This window comes from Crocuta crocuta, unplaced genomic scaffold (genome assembly GCF_008692635.1).
Source record: "Crocuta crocuta isolate KB4526 unplaced genomic scaffold, BGI_CrCroc_1.0 scaffold39, whole genome shotgun sequence".
Lineage (NCBI taxonomy): Eukaryota > Metazoa > Chordata > Mammalia > Carnivora > Hyaenidae > Crocuta > Crocuta crocuta.
The window spans coordinates 5,196,771-5,219,804 of NW_027533334.1; the positions used below are offsets into that span (position 1 = coordinate 5,196,771).

The window sequence follows — 23,034 nt, forward strand, 5'->3', positions numbered from 1 at the left end:
GGCCACATGCCTCATGTCAACTTCTCCCCAAACCTCCCCCCTCCCCGACTCTTTTGCCAAGTGAGTGAAGGTGGCTGGATCACAAGGCTGAGTGGTGACAGAACCCCTCCATCACTGCCTCCCAGCTCCTGGAGTGACCTCTGTTAGCAGGTTATCTGCCTGGACAAGTCACCTCTGCCCCGATCCGGGTGCCTTCTGTGGGTCTCCTGGCCTGATGACAATCAAGGTGTCCTGATAGGCTGCACATTGCCTTCTTTCCTCAGAGCTATCAGGGTGTAAATGTGTTGGGATCCATTGATTTTCTTCCCTCTCTCCAACTCCTCTTTACTCAGGTGCAATAAAATAATCTCATGGTGGAGGATTAGGGGAGAGATTTCCTCCTGGTGACCATTGAAATCAAGACTTAATAAGCTCAAGGCACAGTTCTCTCTAGATTTGGGACTTGCCTAATAGGACCTGAAACAAACAGCAAATGCACAACCAGCACATGCTGAGCCTTTCCAAGGCCTTTAGAGAGAAAGATATGGGTTCAAATCTGATCTCTACCACTTTACTAAGCACCTGACTGAGGACAAGTTTTGAAGCCCCTCAGTTCCTTCGTTTGTGAGTGTTAAATGGTGCTGCCCCGTAGTACACTTGTGAAGATTCAGTGAGAGAGTCTAGTTCAAGGAACTGGCACAGTGCCTGCCAAACGCTGAGTGCTCCAAACAAGGTATCCTTCCTCATCCCATCCCAAATGCTTATTCATTTATCTATTTTTTCCCTCTGATTTTTGCAGTAAAGGCAGGTTAGAACGAATAATCACATCAACCTTGAAGAAACCAGGTTAACCAGTAAAGTCTGAATTTGGGAGGAAAGAACAATCCCAGGCTTTTTTTTTTTCCTAACCTGCTCAAACTATGTGTCTGATAAAACCTATGATATACAAACTTAATTATTCAGAATATTTTCTCATTTTTTGGGAGACTTTCATGTATAGTCAAGATTTGAAATTCATAGTAAGCAAAAATAGGAAACATTTAAGTTGCTACAGGATGGTAGGCATATCAGGGATGTATTGATAGAGAAGATTCTGGATAGCTGACACAGGGATGATGGACTAAAGTTCAAAGTCCCAGCATATCACCAAGGACAGCATGTCACTACATTGTACTTCATAATGGAGTATGGGGGAGGAGTGTTTCTCACACTGATGTATTCTACAATGTTCAATAAAGTTTAGTGTGCCAAGGGCACCTGGTGGCTCAGTCTGTTAAGCGTCCCACTTTGGCTCAGGTCATCTCACAATTCATGGGTTCGAGCCCCGTTTTGGGCTCTGTGCTGACAGCTCAGAGCCTGGAGCCTGCTTGGATTCAGTGTCTCCCCCTCTCTCTCTGCTTCTCCCCATCTGACACTCTGTCTCTCTTTCTCTCAAAAATAAATAAACATTTAAAAGAAAACAGAAGTTCAGCTTGGCAGCTTACAGTCACGTCAGAGCCCTCTGTAAGCATCCCAATGTAGCTCTCCCTCCCTCCCCCAGCTGGCCGCCTGCTGGGAAGTGTTCTCAAGCTCCGCTCTAGCCTCCACCTCTCCCTGGACCTTCCTGCCTATGATGGGCCTGCCTGCGCCTATTGCCCTGGATGTCCCATAAGCCCATAACACCCAGCACTTCCGAAGCAAAGCTTGCCCTCACCCAGTCCTGCCTTCCTCGCTGTTTTCCTTCATTGCAGCCATGGGCATTACCAGCTACCCAGCCACACAGGCCAGAACCACAAGCCTACCCATTCTGTCCTCCATTTCCTGCACTCAGCCTGTCTCCACGTTTGTTCATGGTCAGCAAGCATGAGGCAGCACCTCAGACACCAGAAACCCGGAGGGGAACAAGACAGGCCCTTCAGCTCCTGGAGCTTTACCTCCCACATATTTTTTTAAGTTTATGTATTTATTTTTGAGAGAGAGAAAGAGAGAGAGAGCGAGCAGGGGAGGAGCAGAGAGAGGCCAAGGACAGAGGATCCAAAGTAGGCTCTGGGCTGACAGCACAGAGCCGGATGCGGGGCTTGAACTCACGAACCGTGAGATCATAACCTGAGCTGAAGTTGGAAGCTTAACCGACTGAGCCATCCAGGCGCCCACATCCCACGCATTTCTTGCCTTTGCTCAGTCAGTCCCGCCCTTACCACCCCTGCCCTGGCCGAGGCCTCTTAGCCACCTCTGCCCTCTGTCCCTCCCTGCCATCCGCCCCAAGTCACGCTCACATCCTGACCGGCTTTTACTCCAAAATGCAGATCTGTGTCCCTGCCTTGCTAACCCCCTGTCCCGATCCCTTTGACCCTGCTTCCCGTACATCTGGGTTCTCTAGGGGCAGTAGAAAAGAAAGCAATGCAGAGTAAAATTAAATAAAGAGTAAAATTAAATAAAATAATATTGGAGAGCTATGTAGAGCTGCCAATTTTTTCTTTTGTCAAGTACGTCATTTGGAGCAATGACCATTTAATGATCAGTACCTTTTCAAGAAAGAAAGGTCATTGCAACTGAATGATAAAAAAAAGTACATAATTTAAGAAAAAACAAGTTGTTTCAATTACACAGATGTCCATACTTCCCTCATTTTAGCAGAGCCTGTGAAAACTCTGTCATGAAAGGAACCAGGGCTTGTGGGAGCATAAATAGCCTCCTCAGGATGCTCGGCCCTTGGCCTTGGCCTCCTCCCACCTGCCCCCACCCCTTCTGGAATCACCCATACAGACCCCCTGCCAGCTCCTCCCACAGATCCCCTGCACCCCCCGTTCTCCCTCCTGCATTTTGCCCAGAACGTTCATGCCCCCTGTCTCCGCTCAGTTGCTCTTACCCTCAGAAGCCCAGCCTAGGCACCATCTCATCCAGGAAACCCTCATGATGACGGAAGTTGCCCCCGACCCCAGAGTGTAGGGTCTGTGGTTACCCCAGTCAACTAGCCTTCTGAGGCGCTTCTGCCTTCAGGGCCTACTCTACCCTCCCGGCCTTTACCATCCTGCATGTGCCCCTTGCAGCCCAGCAAGTCAAGCTCCTTCCTCAAGGTTCCTGAGCTGCCCCGGGGGCCGCATGTCCCACAGTCAGTCGGCACCCTATTCCCTGCTGCCTCCTGGGTCCTCAGGGTGGCTTTGTCCTCCTCCTCCCTCAAGTGATGCCAACGTATCAGACTTTCACTAAAGCTTTGGGGAGAAAAGGATTAGATTGCAGCCAATGTAATACAGGCAGCAGCTTCAAAGCGTGTGTTCAGTAGAGGAGGCCTACCATTCTCCCAATTGTTTCCTGTCCTCAGAGAGCCCCCTTAGATGTCTGCCCTGTCATGGGGTTTGTCTCAGCCCAAAGCCCATCAGCTCATGCCCACCTTCCTTCCATTCACCAGCCCTAACTCCCTTCCATTCACCAGCCCTAACTCCCTTCCATTCCCCGTGCACAGTGGTTTCAGTCCACACACCACCCCCCACAAGTTCTGGGTCTACATTTGAATATCCAAAACTCACAAATGAGTAAGAGTGCTGTCTCTCACAGATCGGCACTCTTTAGCAGGATACGTCAACAGCAGGAGCTCTGAAATCAGTTTTGCAAATACATAGGCAGAGAGGTAGCTCCTTCAGACACTGGGCTGCATCCCTGGGAAGGGAGCCATCCAAAAAGCCAGTGGGGTTTGATCAGTGGGACTTGGTTGGTTTGTTTGAGGTAGTGATTATTTTCTTAGAGATTTGTCAACACAACTTCTCTGCTAGGCTGGAGCTTCTGGGGACAGGGACTTACTTATCTTTATCTCCCCAGGATGAAGCACTTAGTATATGTTTGCTGAACGAATTAGAGAACTCATGAGTGGAACCAGCTCAGTTTAACCAACAGTGAGCATGCAAGGAACATTCTGCTGGATAAAACACTAACTTGAAGATTGCATGGCAGCATTATTTACAATAGCTAAATGATGGAAGCAGCCCAAGTGTCCGTTGATAGAATAATAAAGAAGACAGACAGACAGACAGACAGACACACACACACACACACACACACACTGGAATATTATCCAGCCATAAAAAAGAATGAAATCTTGCCATTTGTAATGACATAGATGGAGCTAGAGAGTATAATGCTAAGCGACATTCAGTCAGTCGGAGAAAGACAAATGCCATATGATTTCACTTATATGTGGAATTTAAGAAACAAAAGAAATTAACATGGGAGAAAAAGAGAGGAAAACTTCTGTAACTATAGAGAACAAACTGATGGTTACCAGAGGGGAGGTGGGGGGTGTGTGTGAAATATATGATGGGGATTAAAGAGACTTATGATGAGCAATTAGTATGTAGATAATTGTTGAATCACTACATTCCACATCTGAAACTAATACAACACTGCATGTTAACAATACTGTAATTAAAATGAAAAATTTTAAATAAGTATTTGTTGAATAATAGAGTGAACAATGGATTGATGAATACGTTCTAAACTGCTAGGCCTTACTCCACTTTCTTCTTAGCAGGTTCATATCTATCTGTTTTGGACTCAGACCATTAACCTGACCCCAACTCCTCATGACATTCAGCTTGGCTTGGCCTTGGGCTGTATAGTGTTTAGTGATTAGGGATGCAGTTTCTGCAATTGAATAGATGAAGTTTCAAATGTGTATCACTTAGGAGTCCTGCATGACCTTGGGCAGGGCACAAGGCTTAAGTCTGAGTTTCTTCCTAAAATTCAGAATAACAATAGTACTGATCTCAGAAGGTTTGGGGAAGGATCAACTGAGATAATCCCTATAACATAGCTAGCATAATGCCTTAATGTCTAGCACCATAATAAGCATTCAATAAATGATGGGTGCTGTTATTAATTATTGTCATTATCTCCTCTTTTTTATTATTATCTCAGATGTCTGGGCTCAGGACAAAGTTTTGCCTCCCTGTGAAGATTACCATTTACCCCTCTTTGCAAGGTACAGCTGCAGTAAGTAGAGATGTTCTAATTACTCTAAGTGGGTGGTCTGAAAACCTAGTTTGGGAAGGAGGTGGTTTGTTTTAACAACATAATTTTTTTTCTCTTTTAAATAAATTTTACAAGAGATGCCAACATACAGTGAGATCAAAGTGGAGGTTTTCATGATGTGGTGTTTATGAATGCGGCTTCTAGAGGCCACTTGCCTCATTGAAATCCTAACTCCTTCAGTTACTAGTATGTGAGATTGCTCAAATTACCCAACTAAGCCTCAATTTCTGCACCTGCAAATGAATATAATACTGCTACAGTTGGCAGGGTAGTTGCATGAGATAATGAATAAAACAATTGGCATCTACTGTGCCCTCCAAAGTTAGCGATTATTGTGTGGGTGTCTGAGAATGGAGGAGAGGGTAAACCAGCTTTCAACCATGGCTCAGACATCTCAACTGGAACCATATTTGAAAACTCTTGATCTTATTGGTTGCACTGTTCTCATTTCATATCTGCCTAGATTGGTGCCACCGCATCTGGGGACATTCCAGAGTGCCTCTACTGTAACCAAGCACTTGGTTTTATTCATAAACCTCAGTATAACAGAAATTTGCTTTGACAAATGTCAGTTCTTTTTTTTTTTAAGTTTATTTATTTATTTATTTATTTGGGAGGGGAGTGGGCCAGAGAGAGAGAGAGAGAGAGAGAGAGACAACGAAAATCCTAAGCAGGCTCCCACGCTGTCAGCACAGAGCCCAAAGCAGGGCTCAATCTCATGAACCTTCAGATCATGACCAGAGTTGAAACCAAGAGTCAGATACTTAATTGACTGACCCACCCTCGTGCTCCTGAAAAATATCAATTCTGCCCCAAGTTCATACCCCTGTCATGTCCTTTATCTTGGCTTTAAAAGCTAAATTTGTGGATGGGAAGGGGATTGCATCCAGATCATGCAGTCCCCTGCTCGTGTCATATTCAGTTTAATTGGACTCACTCTGAGAAGGATGCTTTTGCCTTTTTAATTGTCAGTTAATGAAAATGGAAGCAATTGGGCAATTGGTATGGTCTAGTGTGTATCTTCAACTTTTTTCAAAGTCAGTAATAATGTGCATCAATCTGAATTAAATTGGTTTGATCTAGAAAAGATCTAAAAAAGATTGTCACTTTTACAAATGTGTCACTTTTCCAGGCATGATTGTTTCCAGCTATATAAAGACTGCAGATGATTAGGATGCCATTTGTAAATCTAAAAGGAGCTAGATTAAGTAATGAGATGTATGTGAAATCAAAATGACATTTATAAAAAACACATCAGGATTTCCTCTATTAAAAGGAGAATGTAATTTTTAAAAATCAGGAAATATAAATAAATATAAGCACTCTTTCCTTTAGATTTTATTTAGGTTTTATTTATTTATTATTTATTCACTTATTTATTAGATTTTCAATGTAAATAGCCAGAGTAATAAGACATAGCTTTAATAGGTTCAACAAATACTTGATTAGCTAGAATTCTTCAGGAGTGGCATGCTTTTGGTTAGTTGGATTTTCTTCACCTTGGAAGAAATATTTCTAGAATATAGTTTTATCCCTCCCTTTCTACTTCCTTCCTCTCTCCTTTCTATTTTCCCTCATTTCCTTCTTAAATATAAGTATAAGGGATATAATTTGATTCTTCTGGACAATCATTCTGAACATGAAATTTTACTGTTCAGTTGAGGTATGGAAATTAACTGGAAACTAATTATGGAAATTAACTTGATTGATTTTTTTTGGACAATTGATTAGTGAAGAAATCTACAGTTATCTGGCAAATTTGATCATTCTCTATGACGTAGTCTTGATTTCTTCATAACATGCATTGCTAACTGAAAACAACAATTCATTTATCTGTGTATGTGTTTTCTATCTGCCTGGCCCTCTCAAACGGGAGCTCCATGGGGCACAGACTTTGTCTGGTTTTTGACTGACTCCTCAGCACCTAGCCCGGCATGAGGTAGCCACTTAACAAAAGTTTATTGAAACACAAATACCTTAGTTTCTTACTCTCTGCCTATCACTAAGAAACCTAATGTGAACATTCCTCCTGGGTTCTGCTTTAATGATGTCTTGCCAAAATACCATCACAAAAAGTCCTTTTTGTCACCACGTAAGTGTTCCAGAGGACACCATCATAAAGCTGTTTGCTACAAAGCAAATTCTATTTTCTCAGAAGGAGGGTGAGTTTCTTTTGAGGTAAAGGTATTTATTTAGAGAACATCTTGAAAGAACCCATATATGTGCCAAAATTTAAAGCCAAAAGACAAAACAAAACCCTTAAACCACTATAAAAAGTCACAATATTGAAATAATCTCCTAGATCACTGGTCTTCAAATTGTGCTCCTCAGATCCCTGCAGGTTCAGCCAAGGTACACTGGGGACTTCCTCAGGGTGTGAGAGGAGGGACCCATGAACAGGCCTCCACTTCCCTAACGCTCTTCCATCATTTAGCCCCTTAGTTTCATTTAAAGAAAGGATTCCACAGTTAAAGAAGATTTGAAAAACAGAGTGTAGGTCAGATTACCATCATACCTCACTGGACCTTACAGTACCACAACTAATTTCTATTCACTTAGCCATTCAAAAATATTTCCTGAGTGCCTATTGTCCATGGCCCTGGAGATACAGCATTAAATCGAGTAGACAGAGGTCCTGACTTCACTGAGCTGGCATTCCCTTGGGTGAAACTACCAAAAGCAAACCAATAAATACATATGTCAGGTAACAAGTAGTAATGAGCACAATAAACCAGGGTCAGGGTTGGGAGAGGGTGATGAGGGAAGGCCTCACTGAGGCAATATTGGAGTGGAGGCATGAAGGAAATAAGAAATGAGCTGGGCTGGTTTCTGAGGGAAGATATCTTACCCGAGCAAAGAGCACGAGCAAAGGTTTTGAGGCACAAGTGTACTTGGTGTCTCCAAGAAGTGAGAAGGAGGCTGGTGAGGCCATGAGGAAGAAGATAAGTCAGTAAGATTGGGTTGGGCCGGTCATGGCTCTGTGACACTTTGACTTGTACTCAAGTACAAGAGATGGGAAAGCACTGGAGCATTTGTAGCAAAGGAATGATAGGATCCTTCTGACAGCCATGTTGAGAATAGATTGTAGAAGGGCAAGAATGAAGTCAGCAAACCAGGTAAGATGCTTCTGCAAAAATCCAAAAGAGGGATGATGGTGACTTGGTCAAGGTGGTAACAGTGGAAAGAAGAGGTCATATCCAGTGTATATTTTGGTTGTAGGACCAGAAGGACTTGCCAATGGATTAACAGTGCCATGTGAAAGAAGAAGTCAAGGATGACCCCAAGGTTTTAGCCTAAGCAACTGGAGGGATGGAGTTGCTATTTTACTGAGATCCTCAGCTTTCATATAGAACATTCTCGAAAAATGCCCTGGTGTCTTCTGAGAACTCCAGGTAATGAGAAGAGGGTCAGTCAACCCTAGCAGAATCACAGCAGGCCTTAGGGGCCATGGGGTCTAAGAATTCATGTGGTTGAATGGGAAAGGGTTGTAAGAAAGTGGCCTCCCTGAGAGAATGCCCCCCAAGAAAAGTGGAGGAGACCAGCTGGGGCTTTACACAACCCCAACTCACCTGGCTAAGGGATCCCTGGAGGCTTAGTTGGGCAAAACCCGAGACTCTCTGAGCTAGGCTTGGGATAGTTTGGAACAGAGAATGCTCCTAAATACTCATTCCTTTTGGTCATCCCCCTTTCTGCTTTTCCTCTGGTTGTCCTGTCTTGAGCTCTTTCTGCTGAAACTGTTCTCATGAAAATGGAGATATATGTCTACTTTCTGCAGGGGCAGAAATGTTTATTAGCCATGTTTGTCTCCCCAACACCTGGAACCTTGCATTTATTTGGCCATCCACCCATCTGAAGATTGGGAAAACAAGATGAAAATAGGTAAAGATTCAGGAAGTCCCACCTTGATGATTTGGTACCCCAGAATGTCTCTGCATGTGTATAAGCTGTTCCCCTTTCCTGAGCCAGCTTGATACATGGAAGATACCAGCAGCAGTCAGCATGCAGTGTTAAGTAGGCTGGGAAGGCTTTATCTCCATCTTCATGGGTCCATATTTAATTTAAACAAATAAATGCTTAGGATCTTTTAAATTCTCCATTAGTAACCTGTTCCTCTGTTTCAAACACTAACATGTATTTGGGGTTCTCTGCCCCCATTGTGAAAATGAGGCCAGCTTTCAGACAGATAGAATGGAACTGAGGTCAAGCTCTGAATCTAGTAAAGAAATGCTAAAAAATAAGTGTGTTCTGTCAATTTTGCCCTATTTTTTATCATCTTTACAACAAACAAAATGATATCTTCATGTCTCTAGTTGAGGTCTCCCATACATTCATTTTACACGTGGGAGGCTGGATGCTCTAAGGGCTTTTTCTGGGTTTACCTTTTCAATGTGCACTGACAATTGCTCGTTGCTTGGGTGAAATAGATTTCCTATCTCCTTGCATCATTATCCACACTTGCTGCTCAGAGAGATTAAAACAAAACAAAACAACAACAACAAAGCCAATTTACTCACCCCTTCCAGACTAGCCATCATGACACCCACTGATCAAAGGGAGGTGGGTGATGGTGAAAGGGTTTGGGCGGGGGCAAGGATCTCCACCACTATGCTCAGAGACGAGGCAAGGGTGACAGTGTTAAGATGAACCTGAAGGAAAGCAAAAGCAAAGCTTCTGGCTATGAAAGTTGCTGGCAGGGCTGAGGAAGCCACTAACATAACATGGAGATGCCTGTGGACACTGGACAAAGAAAGATCTGACAGGAAAGAGGCAAGGAGGTGAAAGAATGGGAACCCATTACCTCCTCTTGAAAAAGGAAATGAGCTGCACGTTAGCAGTTCCAGAGAAAATAAGACTCACAACCTCATAGCCAGTTCGTTTAGATTTTGTCCTCTTTCTAAGCAGTTCAAATCAGGACACTGCTATCAACGAACTTTTATGAGTTATTACTATCATGTTTGTATCTGAAAAGATGCTGTACATTTGTGGTCAGAAATGATAGCCTGGCAGCTGAGGATTGATTTTAACCACATTGGGAAGTGACAGACCTCAGTTCTAAGTCCCAGACGGAGGTGGAAAAGGTGGAGACATATGAGCGGGGACTCAGGAAATCAATAGCAAAGTGAGAAGTGGGAAGTGACAGGTGCTTTCAAGAGAATTCAAGCCATGCCTCTAAATTACCATCTCTTTCAAGGACAGTCAGGGAAAATATGCTTGGCTACTGTGTGCTCAGTAATGTCTAGATTCATAAGATATCCACATGCATGAATTTTCATACTATCCACATACATGAATTTTCATGCTATCTGGCACTTTCTTTTTTGATTGCCAATCCTTGTCTTTTGAGTCATTTTGAACAGATATCTTTCTAAGGCATAGTGTATGAATTTCTTGCCTGGGCATTGGAGCACAGACACAAAGCATGGGGCTGGGATAAGCTTCTTTGCAGCAAGACTTAGAGAATAGAATGGGAGCACTGGTAAACCAGGGCTCAGCCCAAAGCAGGGATATTGACTGGTCAGGTGAGAGATAATCCCTCTAGGGTGTCAAGAAATGTCTGCAGATTGGAAGGGTTCAAGGGACCATGTTAGTCATGAGAGAACTTTCTACTTCTGTCTATGCTGAGGATTCTGAGGGAGCTCTACAGGTAAGATTCTTTTCCAGGCATTGGTCCCAAATGACCATCTGGAGTCTTTGGCCCCTGATGAATGTGGATGGACCTCATAGAGCAGGGAAGACTCTTTTGGCCTCAATTAAAACCAGGCTCATGGCCTTCATGGCTCTTTGGATCTTACCACTATTATGATGAAAAGGCTCAGGGACAATTAATCCAAAGGAGGAGTGCTTCTCCTGAAGGCTCAGAACAGAGCTGGTATGAGCAACCCACAGCCATCTTGGAGCCAGAGGGCAATGGCAGCCCCAGACTCACCTACTCTGCCAGCCTCAGGGGAACTTCAAGGATAAGTTCCCCTTATCCTATCCCCTTTCTCCTTTCAAGGAGAAAGAATGCAGAAAGAAGATGACACAGAGTCAAGCTGAGACTGCAAAGCTGCCAGAGTTTCTCACCTCTTTGTTCTTTAGCCCATAAGCTCCACCCAGATCACTGGGACTTGACAACATTGTTGACCTGACCCATATTAGTCCCTCCTATGCCCAGGGATCATATGGGGAGGGAGCCCTGAAGTCCCATAGCTGGAGAGGTGATCTGGGCATCAACCCTAAATCTCAGACAGACAGATGTGCAGATAAATGTTCATCACCTCCCTGAATCCTACATGCCTTCTGAGTGTCAGGCCTTTGCGAACTGTTTTATGAAGATTCTAATACAGAATCTTGACTGCAACCTTTGCAAGATATCAATCATTACCCTCATTTTATAGACGGAGAAACTAAGACTCAAAAGGATGAAAGAATTTGCCCAGGGTCAGATGGTGTGGGATGATAACTCCAAAGCCCATACTCTTCCTTCTCCACCACATTTCTCCTGGGTGGAGGGCATGTGAGCAGAGTTGCGCAGGACCTTCCAACAAGCAATTTCTGTCTAAGCCAAAAATAACTTCAGCCTTTCTTTGTCATCCAAGAACATCATTATGAATGTCCTCCACTGAAATGCATTATAATTCAGCCAACTCCATGAAGTATGTCCCCAACCAGCTGTGCATTTATTGGTAGTTTTCCTTCAAGCACTACTTGTTGCAGTCTGTGTTTCTCAGCAGCTTCTAGTCTTTTCAGTATCTCTGTGCACAGCTGCTGTGCACAGGCCTGAGAATGACGCTACCTTTCCTATAAGTTTATGAGAGCTTTTAGCCGCCCAAAGACCTTTTTTCTGATTTCAGTATATGTGGCAATTCTCTGAAAGGTTGGGTCACCAAACACTCCATTTCAGCATCACAGAGGTACTAATCAAATTTGACTTACAAATTAAACTGGTTATTAATTGAAACTTTTCATTTTAGATTTATCAAAAAGTTGCAAAGCTAATGCAGAGTTCCCAATACTCTTTACTGAGCTTCCTCTATCATCTGACGTAACAATGTGTGTTTGTCAGAACAAAGAGATCAACATCATTTGTATATTTTAATATGCTTCAGGACGTGCACCCTACATTGTGTAACAGGTATTTCCTAATTATCTAGGTGATCTCATTTGTACATCATAGTCTAGGAAGCCGATTTCTTGATGCCTCTGCATGTGAAGTCCTTTGTGACAAGCGTGTTCTATTTTACCTTGCCCTGCTGGAAAGTTTATAGCTCCTGCAAATTCAAACTTTTGGTACTTTTAAAAATTATTATAGAAATGGATTAAGAGAAAGAATGAGATGTACTCAGAGCAGAATAGCAGCTAAGTACATGATTTCATCATCACTGGTTTGATTTTGTATAACAGGTCCTCAGGTTTGTGCCTGTGGGTAAATACTGTTTACTTAACCAATTATGGAAGAATAAATATTGCTGCACGCATTTCACCTGACCCAGCAGATAAACTCCATTTTGCCATTTCTCTGTCCATTTCAGACAACTTGAGCACAGCTGTTGGGTAATGTGGTTATTTCTAAGGAAAACCGAGAGACCAGAACCACTATCTTATAGGTTCTCTGTTCAGCACCTGTGTAACAACACGATCATACAAACAGAGAAAAGAAGAAGGCTTAAGAAAGATTAGAAGAAGTGAAGGGAAGAGAGGAAAAAGGGGCATTGTAAAGCTGTTGAAGCAAAAAAGAAACCAGGAATGAAGATATACAAGAATGAACTTGTACGAATTCCAGGTGGCAGAAAATGAGGTAAGAGGAAAACCAGGAAACTTTGTTATCCTAGGTCAGGTCTCCTGGAAATGAATTCTGGGATGGAGATTCAGGACATCCCAGGAGCAACATCTTTAGGGAAATGAGGGAAGCAGGATTGGGCAGAGGGAGAAATTCAGACGTGATGCTATGGTCTTCTCAGTCAGTCCAGCCAAGCTCTGGAGCTGGGATGGACCTTCAGAGTTGTTCCAAATTGAGGCAAGGGAGCTGGACTTTGCCCCCTCACATCACCTCACATCAACCAGTCCTTGGGTATGGACTACCCCTGAGAAGGGGCTTAAGTTTGGGCAAGGCAGTTTGTTTATCTGAGAGCAATTCCCAGAGATGGACTGAGTCCCAAGCTAATAACCACCAACATGCCTGACAATGGGAGGAATGAGTTCCTTGGCCTTACTGGGGGAATCTGACTGGCACAGCAAAGCATCTATTATATATGGTATCCTCAAATCCAAGAGAAGAGACTATTTCAAGAAAGAAGTGGTTGACTGTATGGAATATTTCTGAAAGCTTGACCTAGATGAGAATAGAAATATGCCATGTTGGAGGTCTTGGTCACCTTAACCAGCATAATTTTATTGGAAGTGGAAGGATGAAATCCAGTTAAAGAGACAGAAGAAAACAGGAGATGAGGAAACAGAGACAGCAGTACAGAGAATTCTTCTGAGATCTGACCCGTCAATAGGAGCAGAGAGATTGGGTGTTAAATAGAGAAAGACATGGAGCCAAAGGAGGTTTGTTATTTAAGTTGAAAGACAATAAACACATTTGCTGAGCCAGAAACTGAATGATGGGGAAAGTTGAGACCCAAGGGAGGGCTGAGACCCAAGACAAGGAGAGAAGTAAGATGCAAGTCACAAATGAAGGACTGGCCTGGGATAAGGGACAGGGTATGTCACCCATTATAGAAACAACTTAGGCCTCTAGTGGGAACCAGGTGGCTTTAACTCCTTGCCTTTATTCGACAGAAAAGAGGCCTAAGTGGGGCTATTAGACTTCCTCTCTCCGGAATTTGGAGCAAGGATTAAGAAACAGAAGTCAGTCTGGGAATGTCTCTTGAATGGTGATTTGAAACCAGGAACCAAGGAGTGGCCACTTTCCGTCCACCATGTGTTCAAAGAAGTGAAAAGAGCATGAAGCAAGTGCCTGCAGAGATGAGAAATGAGAAAGGTTCCTGTTGACTTTGCATAATCCAGGGTCCAGGATAGTCGTATTAACTACAATATGGAGCACTGCCTGACCAATAGACAATTAGCCTCACTCCAGATACCCAAGAAGGCATCCTTGACTTGAGCCAGCCTTCAGCAGCAAGAACTGGTCTGCCACATGACTCAGGCTCTTTCTTGGACCTAGACCGTGGATCATATATAAAAACATTTCTTCTAGTGTCAACTGGGTGCAAGAAAATGTAAAGTCGTAAGGAACAATTAAGATAAATATGACCTACACTTTCAATGAGCAGTATCTGGCCATTCAGATGGACTATTATGAAGACTACATGGAAACATAAGGCAAAATAGGACACTGATTTTAACGGACATTATCATAGCATTGTTAAAAAAAAAGGCATTTGGAAAAAGATGGGGGAAATACATCAAAATGGGAATAGTAGTAGTCTTAGGTTAATGGGATCATGTGTGTTTCCCCCTAATTTTCCTATTTTATTTCTAAAACATGGCTATCTTATGCAGACAATTCTTCTTCCTACATCTCACATCTGAGCAATTTAGGTAGTTTCTGTGAGGCCCTCAAATCATCACAGATCGTATGTCTAAAAGGAAATGGGATCGGAGAAAGCCACCAGAGGAAGTGGTTGTGCGCATCAAAGGGGACGCCCACCTGCTGGCTGGGACATGAACTGCAGTCCCTCAATAAAGTCCCAGAGGAGAACGGGGTGTCCACTTGAGCATGATCAGATCTTGCAGCCTGTTCCCATTGCAGAAAGTCTGCCACAAAATAGCTGTGAAATGGGAGGAGAGGTCAGGCCACATCTTCCCAATGAACACAGGAGTCAAGATCCTGACCAGGCACTGCCCTCTCTCCCCCTCTTCCTCCCCCTGATCACCCACTCCATTCAACAGCTGTCCTCCCAATAGCTCCAAAGATTTTCTTAAGAACCATACTCAGTACTGAACCTGAACTTCATCTTTGCTAAGTGTCTCCAAATTATCTTAATGAGGATTCCCCTCCACCTTCTGGGAAGTCAGCTCAGGGCTGTCCTATGACTCTTCTTTCCAGGAAGGTACAACAGGTCACCAAGGGGCTTGCCCAAAGACCNTTTGTGTTCCTGGTGCCTGGGAATGTTTCTAAGCTTCCTGAGCCTGGCTAGTGCTTCAGGACAACAAGCACTGAAAAGAATAACCAGTGGAGGGCAATGAGGGCTTGTGACCCAAGCTCTGCCCTGAGTGCATAGGCATGCTTCTGTGCACCTTCTGGCTCTCCGAGCTTCCTATTGTTACAAATCCATCAAGCCATACCTAGTCCTCCTGCTTAATCTTCCAGCTTGTACAAACAGAGGCCAAGGAAGGATGGACTGCTATGGGTTTAAGTTCATCAAAGTAGTGAGACATCCATACCAGAAGCCAAAATATAAAGTAGCTATTGGTCTTATATTTGTGGGTAGTAATTAGCTCAGGTAGATAGAAGTATGTTAGCAATAAGTTCTTCCCAGAGAGCAAATGGACGTGAAAATAAGGGGAGTGGAGACCCCTACCCAGAGGATCAGAGTGTTATCAAAAAAATTGTGCATTACTTACTTTATATCAAATATTACTATTTAGTGAATGGCTGCTAATTAGTGCAGGCCCTGTGCTAGGTGGGACTCATTCTGTCCTGCCCCCTTCAGGTCTTTGCTTCAATAACATTTCCTCCCAGAAGACACCCCTGAACCCTGGGACCCTACATTCCCCTGTTAGACACTCAGATTATAATTATAGCATTCACGAGTGTGACTTCTAAAAAAATTTTTTTTGACATTTATTTATTTTTGAGAGACAGAGTGTGAGTGGGAGTGGGGGACAGAGAGAGAGGGGAACACAGAATCTGAAGCAGGCTCCAGGCTCTGAGCTGTCAGCACAGAGCCTGACTCGGGTCTCGAACCCATGAACCATGACGTCATGATCTGAGCTGAAGTTGGATGCTTAACTGACTGAGCCACAGAGGTGCCCTAGATGAGAATTTTTTATTATAGTCTGTTTTCATGAAAATAGGAATGAGAAGGTGTCTTAATGACCACAGGTGGGCATTCATCCTGGCTCTAGTACATTCTCTATAAATATTTAGTGAGCTGATATCCTTCACAGCACTTGCCACATGGAAAGGATGTAAGCCCTTAGGTCATTCTTTCTCAGCTGCCTTGTCCATCACTAAGCTTCAAGTCCCAAGTACACAGGGACCTCCTTTATCTTGTTCTCCACCAGCATTGGTGCGGTGCCTGCATATGGTGGCATCCAACCCTGGTGGCAGGAGTGAATAAAAGAATAAACAAACATGAATAAAAACCTACAGCTCTAGAAATGGGTAGGAAAAGGAAGACAGTACTGACAGGTCAGGAATCAGATATGCCCAAGAATGGAGCTAGGTGAACAGAAAGAAAAAAAGTCTAGGACTTCTGACTGAGTGGACATGGGATGTCCAGATTCTCCTTTCCAGGTGTTGACTGGGTGATGTGTGTAGCTAATGGTACAGAGAAGACAGGCCACAAGATTGGAGATGGTAAACCAAGGCCAAGGGCCTCTTGAGCCTAGAGAAAAAGCTAAGCCAGTCATTTCCTACCCTACAAAGTTTCTTTTGTGAGATGAAGCCCTGAGCTCCCAAAACGCCTGAGAACAGAGGGACAGTGGTTTAGCAGCTGCAAAATCAGGGTCACATATAAGGATGTATCCCAGCCTCTTGACTGGGAGCTTCAGTGGATCTTGCTGAGGCGTGGCTCATTAGGAGATGGGCTTTATGTCTGGTACATAGAGATCTGAACTTATGTCATTCAGGGCTGCTGCTACTCCAGCCTCTAATCCCTCTTCCCAGGTGTGTACAGACAACCTCGGAGAAAGGTTCAGAAAGGCGAGTGAGCCTGCAATCCGCAACAGGATGACTATGGAAGATGGGGACCATCAGCAAAGCTTCTGGAGGTCTCTCTCACCTCTCTCTTTGCAACACCGTCTCTCCCTGGATCACTTGCCAGAGCTGGCTGCTAAGGCAGGGACCCTCCTGGAAGTTAAGAAACCAAAGACTTCGTGTGAAGAATCAGGAAGTGTAAGCCAAGTTCCAGATGGGAATTGCTGGAACAGTCTTCTCTTTCTGGGCCACCTCCTCCTCCCTCCATTACCATTCTAAAACTTGTTTTAATAGGCTGTTTTTTATGAAATTCCCTCTTATTCATACTTCAGCTTCCTATTTTACTGGTCACCAAAAGCATTCAATGTTTTTTTTAAAATTTTTTAAGTGTTTATTTATTTTTGAGAGAGAGAGACAGAGACAGAGCATGAGACAGAGCATGAGTGGGGGAGGGGGAGAAAGAGAGGGAGATACAGAATCCAAAGCAGGCTCCAAGCTCTGAGCTGTCAACACAGATCCCAACATGGGGCTTGAACCCATGAACTGTGAGATTGTGACCTGAGCTGAAGTCAAGACGCTTAACGAACTGAGCCACCCAGATGCCCCAAAAGCACTGATTTTTAAAGCAGCTGCCCTGTGCCCCCTCCAACACAGAAACACTCACACACACACACACACACACACACACACACGCACACACACACACACACCCCACCCCTCGACACACATACACTACATCCCTGCAAAACACTCTATCCATTTTTAGCAGATGAAAAGGGAAAGAAAAATGTGACGTCTTTGATGGTTTGTCTCATTACTTGGTTAATCCGTTTGGATGGGGAATGATAAACTTTACAAAAGTGCCTCATATTTTAGGCTGGCTGCCCTGTGATTGCCTCAATCTTGCTGCAAAAATAAGACATTTGTCACTAATACTCTGTAGGGCCCCTTAGAGGGTAGAGGTGGCATGCCCCATACCCAGCTTGTCTAGAAGTTTTTAATTTATTTGTGCTAATTTTACCAGTCTTTGAGGGGACAGGTCAAAATCTTTCCCTTGTTATGTGTGTATATGTGTGTGATTATTCTTGTATTCGGTACTTCAGTCCAAATCACCCAAGAAAATTTTCTAGATACATTTACTTTATTTGTTTGTTTAATCAAAGTGTCACAAATGTTGGATATTTATAAATTGCCCTGAATTCATTTAAGCCATTGTCTAATTTGACCTCCACTATAACCTCAACAATTAAAAATTAACTAGTGTTTTATTAGAAGCCAGTACTTTATACATGTATTCAAATTAAGTGTTCAAAGTCACATTTTTACTTAAATACCAGTATATAAAATTTCCAGGAAAGAGTACAGGGTGGTAACCCTAACTTGTAAGTTTTTGGAGTGATCTCTGCAAATACACGGAGCCCAGATTATGGGTCTCCATGCTATAGGCAGGGCAGGGGCTCCTGCTGTGGCCCTGAACTGTCACTCGCCTGCTAGCGGTGTAAGTGTGGCTCTGTCCCTTTGCCTTCTGGGGTCCCTCTTTCCTTCTGTGGCACACAGGGTGACTGGATTTGATGGCTTCTAAGGCTCCCACCAGTTCTGAAATGTCATGATACTTAGAATAAAGAGGAAATTTAGAACCATCTAGTTTAGGGGCCAAGTCTGGCCCACTGCCTGATTCTGTGCATGACACGCTAGGAATGGCTTCTACATTTTTTATGTGGTTGGTTAAATAGTATTTCATGAAAAGTGAAAATTCTGTGCAATTTGCATTTCAGTGACCATAAATTAAGTTTTATTGGAGCCATTCTCGCTTGTTTGTATCCCCGGTGACTTTTGCACCACAATGGCAGTGGTGAGCAGTTGTTAATGGAGATCGCACAGCCCACAAGCCTAAAATACTATCTGGTCTTTTACATCAAAAAGGTTGCTGGCCCTAATCTAGTCCAACTGCTTGACGGATGAGAAAATTAAAAGTTGGGCAAATTCTAGTTCAAAAAGACAAAAATCACAGTTATAGAAAGATGCAAATGGCCATTTTGAAGCATTCAAAGGGAGAAAAGCAATGAACAATAAACAAAAGATTTAGGATGCCGAAGAAACTTTTCCCTCAGATGGCAATAATGTGTTATTGAAGAGATAATGGCAAAGAAATTGTGAAGCCCTTGGAGCACCCTGCATTTGAAAGAACCAATTTTTTTTTCAAGTTTATTTATTTATTTTGAAAGAGAGAGATCATCAGCAGGGGTGTGGCAGAGAGAGAGAATCCCAAGCAGGATCCATGGTGTCAGCATAGAGCACGACTCAGGGCTCGAATTCATGAACCATGTGATCATAACCTGAGCCAAAGTCAAGAGTTGGACACGCAACCAACTGAGTCATCCAGGCACCCCAGAACTGATGCTTATTTTTTTAGTTAACAGAATTATTTTATTTTTTTATTTTTATTTTTTCTTTCATAGTTTATTGTCAAGTTTGTTTCCATATAACACCCAGTGCTCATCCCAACAAGTGCCCTCCTCCATGCCCATCACCCCTTTCCCCTCTCCCACACTCCCATCAACCCTCAGTTTGTTCTCAGTATTCAAGGTTTGCCTCCCTCCTTCTCCCCAACTATTTTTTCCCCTTCTCCTCCCGCATGGTACTCTGTTAAGTTTCTCTCGTTCCACTTATAAGTGAAAACATATGGCATCTGTCTTTCTCTGCCTGACTTGTTTCACTCAGCATAACACCCTCAAGTTCCATCCATGTTGCTACACATGGGCAGATTTCATTCTTTCTCATTGCCATGTAGTATTCCATTGTATAGATAAACCACATCTTCTTGATCCATTTGTCAGGGGATGGACATTTAGAGTCTTTCCATGATTTGGCTATTGTTGAAACTGCTGCTATGAACTTTGGAGTACATGTGCTCCTAAGCATCAGCACTCCTGTATCCCTTGGGTAAATTCCTAGCAGTGCTATTGCTGGGTCATAGGGGAGGTCTAGTGTTAATTTTTTGAGGAACCTCCACACTGTTTTCCAGAGGGGCTGTGCCAGGTTACATTCCCACCAACAGTGTAGGAGGGTGCCCGTTTCTCCACATCCTTGCCAGCCTCTCGAGTCTCCTGATTTGTTCATTTTAGCCACTCTGACCAGCTTGAGGTTGTATCTCAGTGTAGTTTGATTGGTATTTCCCTGATAATGAGTGACACTGAGCATCATTTCATGTGTCTGTTGGACATCTGGATGTCCTCTTTGGAGAAGTGTCTGTTCATATCTTCTGCCCATTTCTTCAGTGGATTATTTGTTTTTCAAGTGTGGAGTTTTGTGAGTTCCTTATAGATTTTGGATACTAGCCCTTTATCCTATATGTCATTTGCAACTATCTTTTCCCATTCCGTTGGTTGCCTATTAATTTTATTGATTGTTTCCTTTGCCATGCAGAAGCTTTATATCTTGATGAGGTCCCAATAGTTCATTTTTTAAAATTTTTTTTTATTTACTTCTGAGAGAGAGAGAGAGAGAGAGACAGCGTGAGCAGGGGAGGGTCAGAGAGAGAGGGAGACACAGAATCTGAAATGGGCTCCAAGCTCTGAGCTGGCTGTCAGCACAGATCCCAACGCAGGGCTCGAACCCACGAACCACGAGATCATGACCTGAGCCGAAGTTGGACGCTCAACCGACTGAGCCACCCAGGCGCCCCTCAATAGTTCCTTTTTGCTCATGATTTTCTTGCCTTTGGGGATGTGTCAAGTAAGAAATTGCTGCGGTTAAGGCCAAGGAGGTTGTTTCCTGCTTTCTCCTTTAGGGTTTTGACGGTTTCCTGTCTCACATTCAGCTCCTTTATCCATTTTGAGTTTATTTTTGAGTATGGTGTAGAAAGTGTTCGAGTTTCATTCTTTTGCATGTTGCTGTCCATTTCTCCCAGAACCATCTGTTAAAGAGGCTGTCTTTTTTCCATTGGATACTCTTTCCCACTTTGTCAAAGATTAGTTGGCCATACATTTGTGGGTCCAATTCTGAGTTTGCTATTCTATTCCATTGGTCTATGTGTCTGGTTTTGTGTCAGATGCTTTTTTTCTTTAAATCTGGAATCAAATTACAATGGATTGATGTGGAAGATTTGGGAAGTGGGCAGATTGCATCAGAAAAAGCTCAAGATTCTTCATGCTGATAAGACTCTTGGGAACTTACATCCAAACTCGCTGAAGGAAATGGAGGTGAACATTAGAAACGCTTTAGTGGGCCTTTTCAAATGTGTAGGAGGTCTGGAAGCGGTGATGGGGGAAAGGAAGCCTGGAGCAGATTAAAACTTTTGGTCAAATAGAAATCTAGTGCTGGAAAATCCCAAAGTTCTTTATGACACAGAGGCTCTGCTTAGAATAACCTTCATAGCTCTGAGAACCTGGCCCTTACTAGTGACAGTGCTCAAGCCCTGGCAGGATGGTGAATGGGAGCAAAGTTAAGTATTACATAATTGATTTTAAGAAGATTTATACAAAGTTTAATGGGGAGGTAAAGCCCATTGTCCTTTAATACTCACACAGGAGTGTTTCCTCTGCCTGGGAAGTTACTAGTGGTGTGCAATAAATATTTCAAGCCCAAGAATGAGTCGGGGAGCAATGAAACTGGCTCAGATCCATACTCTTGATGATCAACCAGGTATCAAACATTGCTCCTGTGAGGAGTCCTAGGCAGTTAAAATATAAACTTGAACTTGCTGAACAGATAGGATTTACCCTGGAAATTCAGATTATTGTCAACACCCAGCATGACCTCTGGGTCAGTGAGTTGGAAGGGCTCTCTCTAAAGTTAATTCAGGGGTTAAGGGCACAAGGTTACGAGTCAGACTGCCTGGGGTTGCATCCAAAATTGACTGCTGGGATTCCCAGGTAAGCCCAGGCAAGTTACTGAACCTCTCAAGTCTCATTGTCTTCTGCTGTAACAATAACAATAACAGAAAAAGAATGGTAGTAATAGCACCTACCCTATGTGTTGCTGTGAATATTTAAAGGAGATTATCAGTAGAAGGGACGTGGGCAAATCTAAGAATTAGTAGTATGTGTTCACTAAATGTCCCTTGCTTACTCTTGGCTGCCTAGTTGAGAATATGGGTTTACTAAAAATATAGAGTTGGGTGTGACTAGTTTTGGGTTGGAGTTCCAGCTTCACCACTGAGTAGCTTTGTAACCAGGAGCAAATTACTTCAACTCTTAGAGCTTTAGCTTTCTTATCTGTAAAATAGTGATAATAGTAATACTTACGTTAGTGAGAAAATACACTCAAAGTGCTTGGGAGAGTTTCCAGCACTTAGCTATTCTAATGATGATCATGACCTGGGTTAACCAATGTATTAATATTTATTAGTTCCCTAATATCCAAAAATATTCTGAAGACAGGCTGAAACACAGTAAGCCTGAGGTAACAGGCATATGTGGCATACACAGTATTAAGAATTTTCACATAAATGATTTGATCAAATGGCTATAAAATGGGTTTGGGTTGTCATGAAATTCCTCTGATGGTCTCAGGACAAGGTGCAGGCTCAAGGAAGATTGTAGGGGAGGACCCAGTGGGCTTTCCCCACTGGCCTGGGACTTCCTCCAGCCCCAAAGCCCTACATGCTGAACCCAGAGGTGATGTGAGTTCTGCCTCCTTTGATTGTCTCCTTAAGAGTCATGAGGATTCTGGCTTCTTGCTTTCCCATCTTCCTCCTGCCAAATTCTGTTATTCTTCTTTCCTGTCAAGCTGCTCAACGTTTGGAACGTGATTACAGTACCACCTCGTGTTCCAGGTAAAAGTTAGCTCCTGTCTCATTCCCTTTATCAGCAAGAAGATAGAAATGATGGCCTCTGGAAAGGAAAGGGGCCTTTAGTATCTGGCCTGGTCTCTTAGTTTGTGGAGCTGGACTCCATTTCCTACCATTAACAGATTTGTTTACTTATCTGATATTCCCCAGATTGAGTTACCAGGCATCCAGGGTGATGGGGCTTGACAAACCTGCTCTCCCTAGTACTTGCTACCCACATCCTTTCACTTCTGCTCACTCCCTCACAATGAACAGAAGGGAGCTTATCTCTTGAGATCAGGAATTACAAGAACATGTGTTATAGATATCAGTGGTGCATCATTTAGCATAAATTGTGATAAGGCCGAGGTGTTTCTTCCACTCAGTTTCTTAAGAACTGAGGGCCTCTTCTCCCAAATAAGCCAGATTGGAA

The 23,034-nt window shown here is 43.3% G+C and overlaps 1 protein-coding gene and 1 long non-coding RNA gene across 2 annotated transcripts in view; both read left to right on the top strand.

Moving 5' to 3' along the window:
• Positions 1-23,034, top strand: part of ZNF706 (zinc finger protein 706) — a 239,429-nt gene that overhangs the window by 62,525 nt on the left and 153,870 nt on the right. The gene's annotated exons all lie outside the window — the stretch shown is intronic.
• LOC144218389 (uncharacterized) overlaps positions 1-23,034 on the top strand; it is a 145,012-nt gene that overhangs the window by 61,698 nt on the left and 60,280 nt on the right. Inside the window, exon 2 of the long non-coding RNA XR_013331145.1 lies at positions 4,870-4,944. This is a non-coding gene — a long non-coding RNA (uncharacterized LOC144218389). The remainder of the gene's footprint in view (positions 1-4,869; positions 4,945-23,034) is intronic.